The following is a 14,474-nucleotide window of genomic DNA, read 5'->3' as shown; positions in this document are numbered from 1 at the left end:
AAATTTATGAATTAAACAATGCAAGTACCAAAAACATGCAAAGAAATTAAGAATTAAACTATGTAACAAATGAGTGAGCTAGGAGTATACGACTTGCTGCTGCACCTGCTTATCCAACGGCGGCAGTTGCAGTCCCTATCCACCCTAAAAACTGTTCTGCAAAGAACGTCTGAACGAATCAACAGAGAGCGCAAACAAATCGACACACAGGGGAATTACTGTGTCAGTTATAAAAGTATACAATAAGCTTCCTATCAATATGAAACAAATTAATATTGTTCAAAAAAATGGCTCTGAGCACTATGGGACTTAACTTCTGAGGTCATCAGTTCCCTAGAACTTAGAACTACTTAAACCTAATTAACCTAAGGACATCACACACGTCCATGACCGAGGCGGGATTCGAACCTGCGACCGTAGTGGTGGCGCGGTACCAAACTGTAGCGCCTAGAGCGGCTCGGCCACCCCTGCCGCCAAATTAATATTGTTCATAAATTAAAAAGGAAATAAAAAACATTCCTCATAGAACCAATTTCTTTCTATAAACTGAACGAATTCATAGATTTATAAGGCATCCTTCAGTGTAACAGTATGGTAAACAACTTAGCTAAAACCAGAGTCGTAATAGAACAAATGAGATACTTTTGTCATGAAGACTAAATTTTGTATTTTAACTCAAATTATGATGATAAATAGTAAATTTATTTGTCTCGCTAAGATAAAGGTATGTAGTTTTAAGAGAAAATTTATATTTTAATCTTAAAAAGGAAAATTTATTTATTTATCGTGTCGTTAGTATAAAAATGTGTGCTTTCATTTACTTCACTACTTTCCCAATTTACTAAAACTTATGCCAATAAGCTGCTGCTCGAATGAAATAAGCAACCAATTATCCTTAGAAATTAAGTGAAATAGTAATGGTATATATCTGTTTGGGTAATACTGTATTATTTCACTTGACTTAATCTATATTACTAGTACACTATTTGTAAAATATGTAATCAGTAGGACCAAATAAAAAAAAATCTAATCAAATCAGAAAATATCTGTTTGAGTTATCTTAAAGTCGATGTCGTGGGGGTGGAAGTAAGAACTGATTAGTGGTAAACAGTTGAGTTAGCACCACAAAAAGGACGGACGTTACTCTCCGCCGTTTCCGTCCGCTAATTGCTACCGCTGTTCCATACTGTCAACGTGGATCAAACTGTGTGTACCTTAGATTTTTGTTTGCAAGATATGTGTAATATAAACAACGAGAAATATCTTTACGAAAGGCTACTCCGAAAACAAAAGAGCCGAAATATTACTTCGTTGCCATTAACTCAGTCCCATAATACGATTTAGTTCCACAGAAACATTGTTCCCAGACATATTCGTAGCATTCCGTTTCTGCGCCTTTGTTTCCTTTTTAATCAGCTTTTACTGGCTTTCGCGGCACTGCAGCGTAGAGAGTAATCTGATGGCTATGGAGCGTCGTTTCCTAGATCGCCACGGGGATTACGTTTGTTTCCGTCCCCGCAATCTGCGCCGTTACGCGGTGTCTGCATTATTCAGGTCTCGCCGGTTGCGGATTAGGGTTGCGCTCTCGCGAGTGGCGAGAAAGTAAGGGGGCGGGAGGAAAGGAATGGAAAGGAAAGGAAAGCGGCAGAGGGGGAGTAGGAATAAAGAGCTACGCACGCACGTACATGCATACATATACATAAATACATCTCGCCGCCGCGCAGGGGCCCTCCCGGTTGATTTAAACTAATTTCGTAGCCTTCTTTTCCTCGCGAAGCGTGTAATGATGCAGAAGATAAGATTAGTAGAATTAGGGGAGAGGTGAATGCATACAAACGCTCAATTAGTCGGGCCCGTGAGTAGGTCGCCATGGGTGGTGTGGCGTCTACCTCGGTTTCTTCAGCGTTCTGGTCGTCTTAGTTAGACTCCAGACAACAGGACAGTTCTTGGTGGCCGCCTCGAAGGACTGTCATCACCAAAATCAGTAACATTACAAAGCAGATGTACATTTCACCTGTGGCGTCTTCTCTCGCTATGCGACGTCTACGCTTATCCGTGTAGAACGGATCACCAACAACTTGCACTCAATCTATTTAGTGAAGGTTAAATACATCGAAATTAGGTGTTTTGGGAAAAAAGTATATGTTCAGAAGTATCCCGACACCTCTATGTAATGAGCTAAGTGACTTTGGAAGTTGACTAGCCAAGTGTTAGCGCCGTGTCAGATGCGTCGCGAGATTTCTAATGTCTTCTAATCCTCTGTTGATAAAATAGCGAAGACAAAAAAAACTAATAATAAATTTGTAATTTTTGTATCTCACAGTCGTTTCATAGTACATGCATTGTATGTACATTATGTACCTGCTTTTTTGAATCCCCCAAAGGAAGGAAGGTTAAAAACGCTGGACTACTCACTAGTCGCCACCCGAGTAACAAATTCATCAATAACACTAGAACCCTTCTAAAGCTTTTGGTGAAAATTTCGGCTCCAGTGCACTTTTCTTTCTATTTTAAAGAACGACCTATTTCGGCCCTCAAGGCCATTGTCTAGTGATATCTACGTAATATTGAAACTTTCTCTTTGTATGTAAAGAATGACAGTGCTGGAAAAACTCTTATGTCATACAGCTGAGCAAAGCTCAAAGTAATCAGACAGTTTCCTCTTTACTTATTCTGATCATCACAAAACTGACGCACAATACTTTAGCGCAACGCAATTTGACTTTCATCCCTACAAAAGAATAGCCCCGACTAACAATAACTTACACCTTTCATGAATCACTTACCTCACAAAAATCTTCGTTACTCGAACTACTGCAATACAGCGATTGCCAATACTGCCAGCTAAATAAAAGATTCTAACTACTGAAGGCATTAACTACTGATAGGCATAGTTAGCAAATGAAAGATTTTGATAGAGAGCAAACATTTTATTTACCTTAATAGTGTTCAAATGTCATAATGTATATATATTTGACATCCAATTAAACAAATTTCCTTTTTCTGACTGTCACACGTCCAGATCGTCCGCTCATAGTAACCTCTCAAAACTCTGGCATGTCTTTCTTCACATCCACCACTGCTGGCGGCTCACCTCCAACTGGCCAACGCTACGTGCTGTTCACATCCAACTGCCCAATACTCAACTAGCGAATATTCCAACAATGAGTCCAAACAGCCACAGACTGCACACAGCGCAGTCAGCGATTTTCATACAGACCGCCACGTGGCGTCACCAGCATAAAAACCTAAACAGCCTACTTACGGTATCAAACACCAAAGTACAACATAATGAGACAAATGGCGAAAAATGTAGTAACATGCGTCATAAAGAACAAATCAAATACTTAAGTCTTGAAAACAACTCGTCCGTTCACTTCATAAAAACAAGAAATGAAAAAATAATGAATTGTAAGCCGGTTTACCATTAAAATGGATAAATAATGGTGAAAAACAATTTGTCAATAAACATCATAAAAGACTATAATAACAAAGATATTGGATGAAGTTACTTCTAAATCAACATATGTCACCTCAACTTACGTGTCAGGCGTTCTGAGAGGACACAGATCGACTGTTGAGACATGTGCGGATGTGGCACTAAAATAGGGCAGAGGTAACTTGAAAGTAGTGCCTATAGGAGGCAGATGGTAAGCTGGCAGAGACAAATGATGAGATAAATGCTGACGAAATGCTTTAAAAGTTAAGTACAAAACAACTTGGATTTTTAAAGGCTTCAATGGATGTATAATAGAAGGATATATAACAAGTATTATTACGAAACGGGACAGCACAACAGACTTTGTAGGTTTCAAGACCAACGATGGTTACAAACGGAAGCCGCAGAGCTTATCTCTGCATGCAAAAGCGATGTTAGAACGACCTGTGGCCATGAGCATGCTCTGGTATTTACAGTAAATGGGCCAGATGTACACTGTAACGAGACGAAATAGCGTTAAATTTAATTACATTATATTACACCAGACGCTTTCTGAAAGACATTCAAGGAAAGAATGTTTATCAGACTTTTTGGATTGTCAAGAATATCGCTCTTATTGAGGTGCACATTTACAGTATAACCCATCAGAACCGTTGTGAAAGCCGTACAGGAAAACGACGAATTTTGGACTTTTTGGTTTGTCAAGAATATCACTCCTAATGTAGTGCACTTGTTTGTAGAATACAATCTCCTCTAAAAAGCGATGTGGTACCATTGTCCATTTTATGCAAAACATTTAGCTGTTAGCAATGTTAGTGACGGCAACGGCTTTGCCGCAGTGGACACACTGGTTCCCGTTAAATCACCGAAGTTAAGCGCTGTCGGGTGAGGCCGGCACTTGGATGGGTGACCATCCGGGCCGCCATGTGCTGTTGCCATTTCTCGGTGTGCATTCTGCCTCGTGATGCCAATTGAGGAGCTACTCAACCGATTAGTAGCGGCTCCGGTCAAAGAAAACCATCATAACGACCGGGAGAGCAGTGTGCTGACCACACGCCCCTCCTATCCGCATCCTCATGTGAGGATGATACGGCGGTCGTATGGTCCCGATGGGCCACTTGTGGCCTGAGGACGGAGTGCTAGTGCTAATGTTAGTGACACTACATCGTTTAGAAATTAAATGAGAATCAAATGTAGATTTGTCTCCTGCATTATTCCTCCCTGCATATGTAAGATTTTTAGATCTACTTTTTAAGTTTCTGCCTGTGTGACTAATATAAAAGGCGCTGCACTAGTGCATCCGATTTCATAAGTGCCCGCAGTTTCAAATTTGTCCTCTTAAGTTTTAATATTGTAAGCAATTAGCTGACCTAATTTTTATTGGTTTTGAACTCGATTCTAACATTAAACCAGCGAAACAATGCACTGGTTTTGTAAGAAAAGTTCCCAAAACAGGGAAGAGACACGAATTTTATCTTTCCTGCATCATCACTATGTTGCGTCTGGTTTGAAGATCGTCTAGTTTAGAATTATATAGCTTATCAAGTATGAAAAAAATTATTTGGAGGAACTCTGACACAATGTATTCAGTTATTTGTTATTTTCTGTGCTGTTGGGGTGTAACTTGAGTAATAGATTTAGTATATGTATGCAAAAAAGGTATCTTTTGCTGCTCTTGGTGGCAAGATTTCTAATATATTTAAATTGTTCTTGTAGGCTTGCGATAAATGCCAAATAAATGACTCTGATTGAGTCAATATAGTGAAGAACTAACTTAACTATAAATCATTTGGTTTTGCCGTTTGCTTAGGTCCGTTTCCAAATAGACTTCTCGCTTATTATAAGACCCCTCACAATCATATGCTGTGCGTTTTCGTTCGGTAATAGTACTATTTATACGTCATTTTATCATGCATTTATGTCTTTCTTTTAAATTCCAACATGTTTTGCATTTTATTTGACTTTTAACCATTATTCAACTTTTGCCTTTGCCTACTTACCTGTTTTCCCCCCTACGGGCCCTACTTGTAAGCAGACTTTCCCCTATTTAAGTGCCACTCCTGGCATTCCCCTGCGGTCGTCCTGTGTCCTGCCAGAACGTCTGACAAGTAAGTCCAGGTATCATATGCCGACTTCCTAGATTGTAATCGACTTCATCCAATATCTGTGTCATTCCAGGCACCAGAGTTCAACATCACTACCTGCTCTCGTTTCGGCTCTCGAGGGAAGTCACCGGCATTATTCCTCATACAACGTGTTTCACAATTCATGTTACACACTTCTAGAGGTTGCAGAGGGGACATAGTAGACCAAGTTTTACATAGGGTCCCGTTTCCGGAAGCGATTCGTTTCCATGTTGAAAGAAAAACAAGATGTACAGATTTAACGCCTGGTTACTGTGATATTACAACAGCTGTTCGATACCGCAACCACCAAGTTCAGTGCACACAATGCATCTGCGCAGGAATCTCACATAAACAAGTGAGATATGTGATTAATCGCTTCTGCCGCAGCCTTATCAGATCTTCCTCCGACAGGACAGGGGTTGCGTAAACAAGATGTACAAGACTTTATGTGGCCACAAAAGAAAAAGTCCACAAGAGTTGAATCTGGGGATGTTGGTGGCCAAGTATGTGGCTCACCTTGACCGATGCACCTGTCCTCGCAGTCTACGTTTAGATGATTCGGACGGGAATTGCAAATTGTGCTTCTGCACTGTCATGCTGGAATCACAATTCACTCTTTGCATGAATATTAAGTACCTTCCGCCCGTTAAAGGGGGAGGAGGGCTGTACGACCCATCACATGACCATCACAGATACAATGATGCCAAACACATGGCTCTTGGTTTTCTTTATTCCAATTATGGCTCCTCTGAACGTTTAGACCATCTTCCCTGTTGAAATGTGCTTCGTCGGGGAACAAAATTTGCCTTGGAACCCGAGGAAAATCCATACAACAGAATAAGAACCGAGTTCAGGAATTGACACGGGGCACAAAATCCGCTGGAAGCATGGCCCGTACCTTCTGAGGGTGATATGGATGGAGTTGCTGTACATGCATAACACGACAGATAGATGAGTGAAACACGTACAAGTCAAGTGCAGTGGCTCGAGTAGTCGCCGATGGGTTCCCTCAACTTGATGCAGCACATCCTCTTCGAATACGACATTACGCCGCGTCCTTGGAGCACCACAGCTTGCCCTATCGCTTGTGAATTTCCCAATTTCCCGCAGACGTCGTTCTACTCTGGCAAACATGAGATTAAATGGAGTCACGCGATTTGGAATGCATTCTTAGTACAGACACTGAACTTCTCTTCCACTATGGCAAGCAACATCGCAAATTAATAACGTATCAGAGTACTTTGCGAACGTGTACTCTAGTAGTAGTCACCGCTAAGTCAGCTGAAGAATCACCATGAACCATAAAAACAAGGCAGATGGAAACAAAGGACATCACGTGACATCACGTCATCGTACCATTCATGACGGTGGGTAGCATATGGTAAGAGGCGAACTGCGTAAGAAACATCTAGCGCGTGACTGAGTAGCTCATGTTGTCCTTGTAACATGGAAACGAACGTTTCCGGGCACAGATTCCTATGTAAAACACGATCTAGTAAGTTCCCTCTATAACCTCGAGAAGTTTGTAACACGAATTGTGAAACACCAAGTGGGAGAGTCGACATGGGGCATTTCACCTTCCTTTGTTTATTCCCCTTTACATAGTAAAGATGTTACTTTTAAATGTCTTCCCACTTAACACCAGGTCCAGGGTTTACCGTCTTTTGATAGTCATTTTATTTACAACGATTAACGCATACTTGCCCCTCAACTGTTGCGCGGTTTATTACATTTTATATGTACACTAGCGCTCCCACTTTGTGTATAAGCGTGTTCACTGGCCTTCATGTCATCAGGATGTTGGTTGACATTTTTCGCACGTACAATGTATGGTGTGAAATTTGACTGTTAAGAGTGGATTGATCGAAAATGTAAACATTTTACGTAAACAATCGTTAAAGCCTTAGTTATTAATGTACAGATCTAAAATTTAGCACTTGTAAAAAAAAGGAGCTCCATTTGAACGGGAAAAATATAACAAAAGACGTAGGGTTAACATTTTAACACAAATTTGAATATTTGGTTTTTTTTATTGCCGTACGTCAAATTCTAATCATGAAATGAATTTGAAAATATTTTTGTAGAGTCCTTAGAAGCTTGTAAAACCACTGAACTACAGTTATTCATTTACAGTACAAACTGTATTGTTAACAGAGTTCTGAATTTGGCATATCCAGAACTAAGTTTTTTTTCCACTTGAACTCCCAGAAAAGTCAAAATGTAATCGCAGGATCTCGTATTTTTAAATCCAATGAGACAGCAACATGTTCTGAACAGCTTCTGAAAATTTCATAATATTAGCGCATATACGTTAGTGAAAAGACTTGTAATAGTGCAAAAAAACTTAAAACCGAGAAAATGGGGTTCAGATAATTTCTTCTCACACTTCTACATGTAATAAGCTTACCTCAATTTTAAAATCCTCAATGCTGATACTCCTAATCCTGGAGGTTTCACTTATCTCCCCGTCGAATCTGGCTGGTCTACATTTATAGGTAAGACAGTTATCTATCAGTTTTCTTGACCTTGATCTCATCGATGGTGTAATATGGTTGTGTTGTAAACACACCTGGACTTGTACCAGCTCTCTCCATCACTTCCATTTTGTCATTACTTCCGTCATTAAAAAATAAAACTGCATTATAGACAGCAATTTTGAGTGTTTTAACAGAATATCCTCTTTGAGCATCTAATCCAAATTATATTATTTAGATTTTCATTTGCGTTCTGTCTCTTCCCATGAAGGGACTTCTCCAGTAATTCAGGGTTTGCAAGAAACCCGAATGTGGGGTTAATTACATTCATAACAGGTTCCGGTAACGGGGGTTTTTGTGAATACGTCTCTTTTCCTATGTTGAGCCTACCACCAAGCTTCATTTGGATGTGGCCAACACATTTCCACGTTTCTTTTGTAGCTTTGTACGGTTTTTTACCTGATAAAACTTCGAATGAAGAGTAGTCACCATCACCAAGCTATTTAGTATATCTAACACCATACTGATCCTCAGATCTGGAGAAAATCTTAACAGCTGCAGAGGCCTCCATGCCCCCACTTCAACCATTATAATTTTTAGACTATGGTACTGTGTTCTTTTCTTTCCACAGTTTTTTCATTATCTTCATTGTTGACCTTTTCTGTCGCACATTGTTGGCAGTATTTAGACACGATTTCTATGTCTAAAACTTCGAGTCAATGACAATTACAGACGCAACACGATATGGAGGTAAGTGACCCTTTTTCATCCAGCTCCCATCTACAGAAACACACAGGACAGTAACATTTGTAGGAGCATCTATTTCTATTTGGGTGAATTCCATAATTTCTTCCACTGCTTTCTTCATTGAAACTTTAGCAGCATCATGTACAGCATCAGAAATTTCTATATTATTTTTTTTCAAACCTTGCATAAGGTGGAGAGATGTTCAGGACACCACACAGTAAATTACCTCTTTCTCTAACCTGTCCAAGGCATCACACAGCATGTGTAAACCTAAAATTGCTTTCATAAGTACCAGCGTCAGTATACTTAGAGGAGGGAAATGAAAAATCATAGCCACATGAATTAGAAATTAATTGAAAATCGCTAGCTATCCCCACTCTTCTTTCTTTGACAACAGTCATGCATTTTGTACTTTTACAGCTAACGTGTGAACGTGAAAGCCTTATAGCCTAGCAGAGAAGCTGTAAATCAATAAGCTGAATCCAGTGACATCCATATCATCATCACTCACGCATCTGTGCAACATTTCTGTCCCACTTTTCGACACTGAAGCCGAGAGGTTGTGATCTTCAATTGAAGCTGCTTCCTCTTTTCTCTTGGTAAACCAATTTTCATGAAAGTTTCGTTTCATAAACTCAATTTTTCCACCACCCATTACACATAAATTTCGACTTCAACGTAAAGAGAGGCCAGTTTAATTTTCCGCGTACTAATGTGTGTTAGTCGTCGCCAGAACGTAAACATATCAGTCAAAGATGTAGATGTTAGCCAGAGACACAGATATCGGCGAGAGATATCGAAGGAAAAAAGCCTTTACACTTAAAGAAATTGCGCAGAAGCAAGCAGTTTCCCTGATGTCGGAAAAGGTTGGAGTGGCTTCCAGTGCAGAGTTAAACTGTTTAATATTTTAAAAGCATTTCTAATTCTGCTAACACGCTAAAATTCACACACAACATAGATTAAGAAAATACAATTTTTGAAAAAATCGATTTTTTGTACCCAAGTTCATTACATTCGCCTTTAATTGTTTGGTACTCGTCGCATGTATTTTTAACGATGACACTCAGTTTTATTGATTCTGTAGAAAAGATATGTTGCGGGTCTTAAGCTTATTTTACAATTGTCTTAACAAACCTGTTTTACTTCTGTTGCTTTTAACATACTTGCTTTACACATGTATTTTTAGTCTACTGTTTGTTGGACACTGCCGTCCGTTTCTTATTTTGATGTTGGCTTTCCAAAGATTTAAGCCCACTTCACTTTTTAAGGTGACAGTTCAAACTGTCGAAACCGATAGAATGGATCAAATAAAGGTTTTCCTGGTGCAGCTGACGACTGACTTTTTATCTTTGTTGGTATAATGTATTCATTTTTGTACAGAACTACAAAATCACTTGATAATGGTCCAGAAGGCTGATAAAATAAAATTAATACGCCAAAAGTGGACAATTTCACCTTATTTTGTTAAGAATTAGTTCAGTGACGCTTCGAAGTTATCATACGACATGTAAATCTTACTTCCGAGCTCTTTTGCATTTTACCCGGAAGGGTATCATAAACTCTTTTGAAATTTATCTTAAAGCCGCTTTCAAAAAACACGAAGTTTAATCTTGTTGTGAAACAACCTGTCTCAAAGTTCTTTGAAGGCAAAGTCGGAATAACGGATATTCAGATAACAGAGTTTAGGCGCCAAGTTTTATCAAGGTCTTCAGCGTGAAACGTGAAACAACCTCATTGTCTTTTAAGGCGGCAGCCTTCTCAGGCAGGTAACTTGACCTGCATTCAAGTTCCCGTAAAGAGATCCCTTGCGTAGCTTGGTGTGCCAGACGGGAGGGAAAGTTAGCGCACAATTTGGAAAGAAAAATGCGCGTTTATAAAGCAGATAAGTTGGAGGTTTTTGGAACCGGGGACGCAAATGAAGTTAGCGAAAAACAAACCTGTGATTAATTCGTATAACTGGGTGTACATAGGACAGCGAAAATTGATATCATAGTGCAAAATGCATTACTTGAAATGTGTAGTTATTGAGTATAGCTGTTCACTTACTAGTTTTAGTGGCAAGTTAATCTCAGACACTTAAGTGCCAACTAACTCTGTGATTACATACATGAAAACAGAGGTAACTTACCTATCTTGAGGTTGAATAACGGATAATCATCGAAATTATACTGAACAGTGGAGTATAAGCCGACGTACAACATCCCCAGTTGCAAGTGAAAGCTCTATTGTGAATGGGTTACTGGAGTTCTGATGTTCTGTTGATGGCTTCCCAGGACAAACCACTTACTTTCTCGCCCACGGATTGAAGATCTTGTCGTTAGGTTCGCGAAGGAATACATACGGCACCATTATTATTGTTACTATTACTATTGTTGAACGTGGAATTTGGCGAAGTGTGGTGACTTGCGCATCTCAGCGACACAGATAGTCGTACCATAGGTGGAACCACAACGGAAACTTATTTTGAAGAGGCCAGACTAAGTCCTGCACGGTCCTTCAGATTATGGGCTAATAGCCTACAAGTATTTACAGCATTATGGCGGGTAATTTCGTAAGGGTATTGTTTCGCAGACAGCTGTCTCACAGACTCACAGACACGAAGTCACTCTGTTGAACTTCAGACGCATGGTGTACTTGTTCATAACGCATATAAGGCACCATAGAAGAGGGAAGATCATTGACGTAAGTCGAGGAATACATGCCACTGACAAATTAAAGAGCAAAATGGGAAAGAATGGCGAAAGCCGAAATTCAAAGATTTGGTAGCAAGCACGACTATGGAAAACTTAGATGCCACTAATAGGAGGATTAAACGAACGTTTGGAGCAATGGGAAGTAGCTGTATTAACAATTAGAGCTAAGAGAATGAGACACTACTATGCAAAGATGGTAATGCTGAAAGGTGGAAAGAGCATATAAAAGGGCTTCACAAGGGAAACAATCTTTATGAAAATGTTATGTAAAGAAAACAAGATGTGGATGCAGGTAAGAACGTTGGTCATATGCTACGAGAAGAATTTGACAAAGTACTGAACGAACGAATTCGGGACAAGACACATAAGATAAATGACTTTCCATCAGTATTACTTTAGTCCTTCGGAGGTCTAAGCATGACCAAGTTCCCAAGTGGTACTCGGGAGAGATGAGTAAGACAAAGAATGCGGGGATAGTCCTACAGAATACTTCCTCAGCTGTATTAATCTAAAAATCTCAGACAGCAAGCCACTAATAAGTAAAGAAACAATATTTAACCTGGTAACTACATTTGTACAGAAACCAGATGGCAGTTATAAGAGTCGAGGGGCATGAAAGGGAAGCAGTGGTTGGGAAAGGAGTGAGACAGGGTTGTAGCCTCTCCCCGTTGTTATTCAATCTGTATATTGAGCAAGCAGTGAAGGAAACAAAGGAAAAATTCGGAGTAGGTATTAAAATTCTTGGAGAAGAAGTAAAAACTTTGAGGTTCGCCGATGACATTGTAATTCTGTCAGAGACAGCAAAGGACTTGGAAGAGCAGTTGAACGGAATGGACAGTGTCTTGAAAGGAGGATATAAGATGAACATCAACAAAAGCAAAACGAGGATAATGGAATGTAGTCAAATTAAATCGGGTGATGCTGAGGGGATTAGATTAGGAAATGAGACACTTAAAGTAGTAAAGGAGTTTTGCTATTTAGGGAGTAAAATAACTGATGATGGTCGAAGTAGAGAGGATATAAAATGTAGACTGGCAATAGCAAGGAAATCGTTTCTGAAGAAGAGAAATTTGTTAACATCGAGTATAGATTTAAGTGTCAGGAAGCCGTTTCTGAAAGTATTTGTATGGAGTGTAGCCATGTATGGAAGTGAAACATGGACGATAACCAGTTTGGACAAGAAGAGAATAGAAGCTTTCGAAATGTGGTGCTACAGAAGAATGCTGAAGATAAGGTGGGTAGATCACGTAACTAATGAGGCGGTATTGAATAGGATTGGGGAGAAGAGAAGTTTGTGGCACAACTTGACTAGAAGATGGGATCGGTTGGTAGGACATGTTTTGAGGCATCAAGGGATCACAAATTCAGCATTGGAGGGCAACGTGGAGGGTAAAAATCGTAGAGGGAGACCAAGAGCTCAATACACTAAGCAGATTCAGAAGGATGTACGTTGCAGTAGGTACTGGGAGATGAAGAAGCTTGCACAGGATAGAGTAGCATGGAGAGCTGCATCAAACCAGTCTCAGGACTGAAGACCACAACAACAACAACAACAACAACTACATTTGTTGTGGGTTAAAAGCTACGATATTGGCCATTAAAATTGCTGCACCACGAAGATGACGTGCTACAGACGCGAAATTTAACCAGCAGGAAGAAGATGCTGTGATATGCAAATGGTTAGTTTTTCAGAGCATTCACACATGACTGGCGCCGGTGGCGACACCTAGAACGTGCTGACATGACGAAAGTTTCCAACCGATTTCTCATACACAAACAGCAGTTGACCGGCGTTGCCTGGTGAAACGTTGTTGTGATGCCTCGTGTAAGGAGGAGAAATGCGTACCATCACGTTTCCGACTTTGATAAAGGCCAGATTGAAGCCTATCGCGATTGCGGTTTATCGTATCGCGACATTGCTGCTCGCGTTGGTCGAGATCCAATGACTGTTAGCAGAATATGAAATCGGTGGGTTCAGGAGGGTAATACGGAACGCCGTGCTGGTTCCCAACGGCCTCGTATCACTAGCAGTCGAGATGACAAGCATCTTATCCGCATGGGTGTAACGGATCGTGCAGCCACGTCTCGATCCCCGAGTCAACAGATGGGGACGTTTGTAAGACAACAAGAATCTGCACGAACAGTTCGACGACGTTTGCAGCAGCATGGACCACCAGCTCGGAGACCATGGCTGCCGTTACCCTTGACGCTGCATCACAGACGTGAGCGCCTGCAATAGTGTAGTCAACGACGAACCTGGTTGCATGAATGGCAAAACGTCATTTTTTCGGATGAATCCAGGTTCTGTTTACAGCATCATGAAAGTCGTATCCGTGTTTGGCGACATCGCGGTGAACGCACATTGGGAGCGCGTATTCGTCATCGCCATACTGGCGTATCACCCAATGGGGTGCCATTGGTTACACGTCTCCGTCACCTCTTGTTCGCATTGACGGCACTTTGAACAGTGGACGTTACATTCCAGATGTGTTACAACCCATGGCTCTACCCTTCATTCGATCCCTGCGAAACCCTACATTTCAGCAGGATAATGCACGACCGCGTGTTGTAGGTCCTGTACGGGCCTTTCTGGATACAGAAAATGTTCGGCTGCTGTCCTGGCCAGCACATTCTCAGGATCTCTCACCAATTGAAAACGTCTGGTCAATGGTGGCCGAGCAACTGGCTCTTCACAATACGCCAGTCACTAATCTTGATGAACTGTGGTATCGTGTTGAAGCTGCATGGGCAACTGTACCTGCAGACGCTATTCAAGCTCTGTTTGACTCAATGCCCAGGTGTATCAAGGCCGTTATTACGGCCAGAGGTGGTTATTCTGGGTACTGATTTCTAAGGATCTATGCACCATAATTGTGTGAAACTGTAATCACACGGCAGTTCTAGTGTAATATATTTGTCCGATGAATACCCGTTCATCACCTGCATTTCTTCTTGGTGTAGCAATTTTAATGGCTAATAGTGAATATAATTTCAT

General features: G+C 40.6%; 1 protein-coding gene and 1 pseudogene across 2 annotated transcripts in view; one reads left to right on the top strand and one right to left on the bottom strand.

Annotated features, from left to right (window-relative positions):
* LOC124795298 overlaps window positions 1-14,474 on the bottom strand; it is a 604,282-nt gene that overhangs the window by 272,844 nt on the left and 316,964 nt on the right. The gene's annotated exons all lie outside the window — the stretch shown is intronic.
* On the top strand, window positions 4,260-4,377 carry LOC124722767 (annotated as a pseudogene).

The sequence above is a fragment of the Schistocerca piceifrons genome, chromosome 1 (genome assembly GCF_021461385.2).
Source record: "Schistocerca piceifrons isolate TAMUIC-IGC-003096 chromosome 1, iqSchPice1.1, whole genome shotgun sequence".
NCBI classification, from domain to species: Eukaryota; Metazoa; Arthropoda; class Insecta; order Orthoptera; family Acrididae; genus Schistocerca; species Schistocerca piceifrons.
Note: the sequence above shows the minus strand (reverse complement) of the source record. Positions and strands in the feature narration are given on the sequence as shown.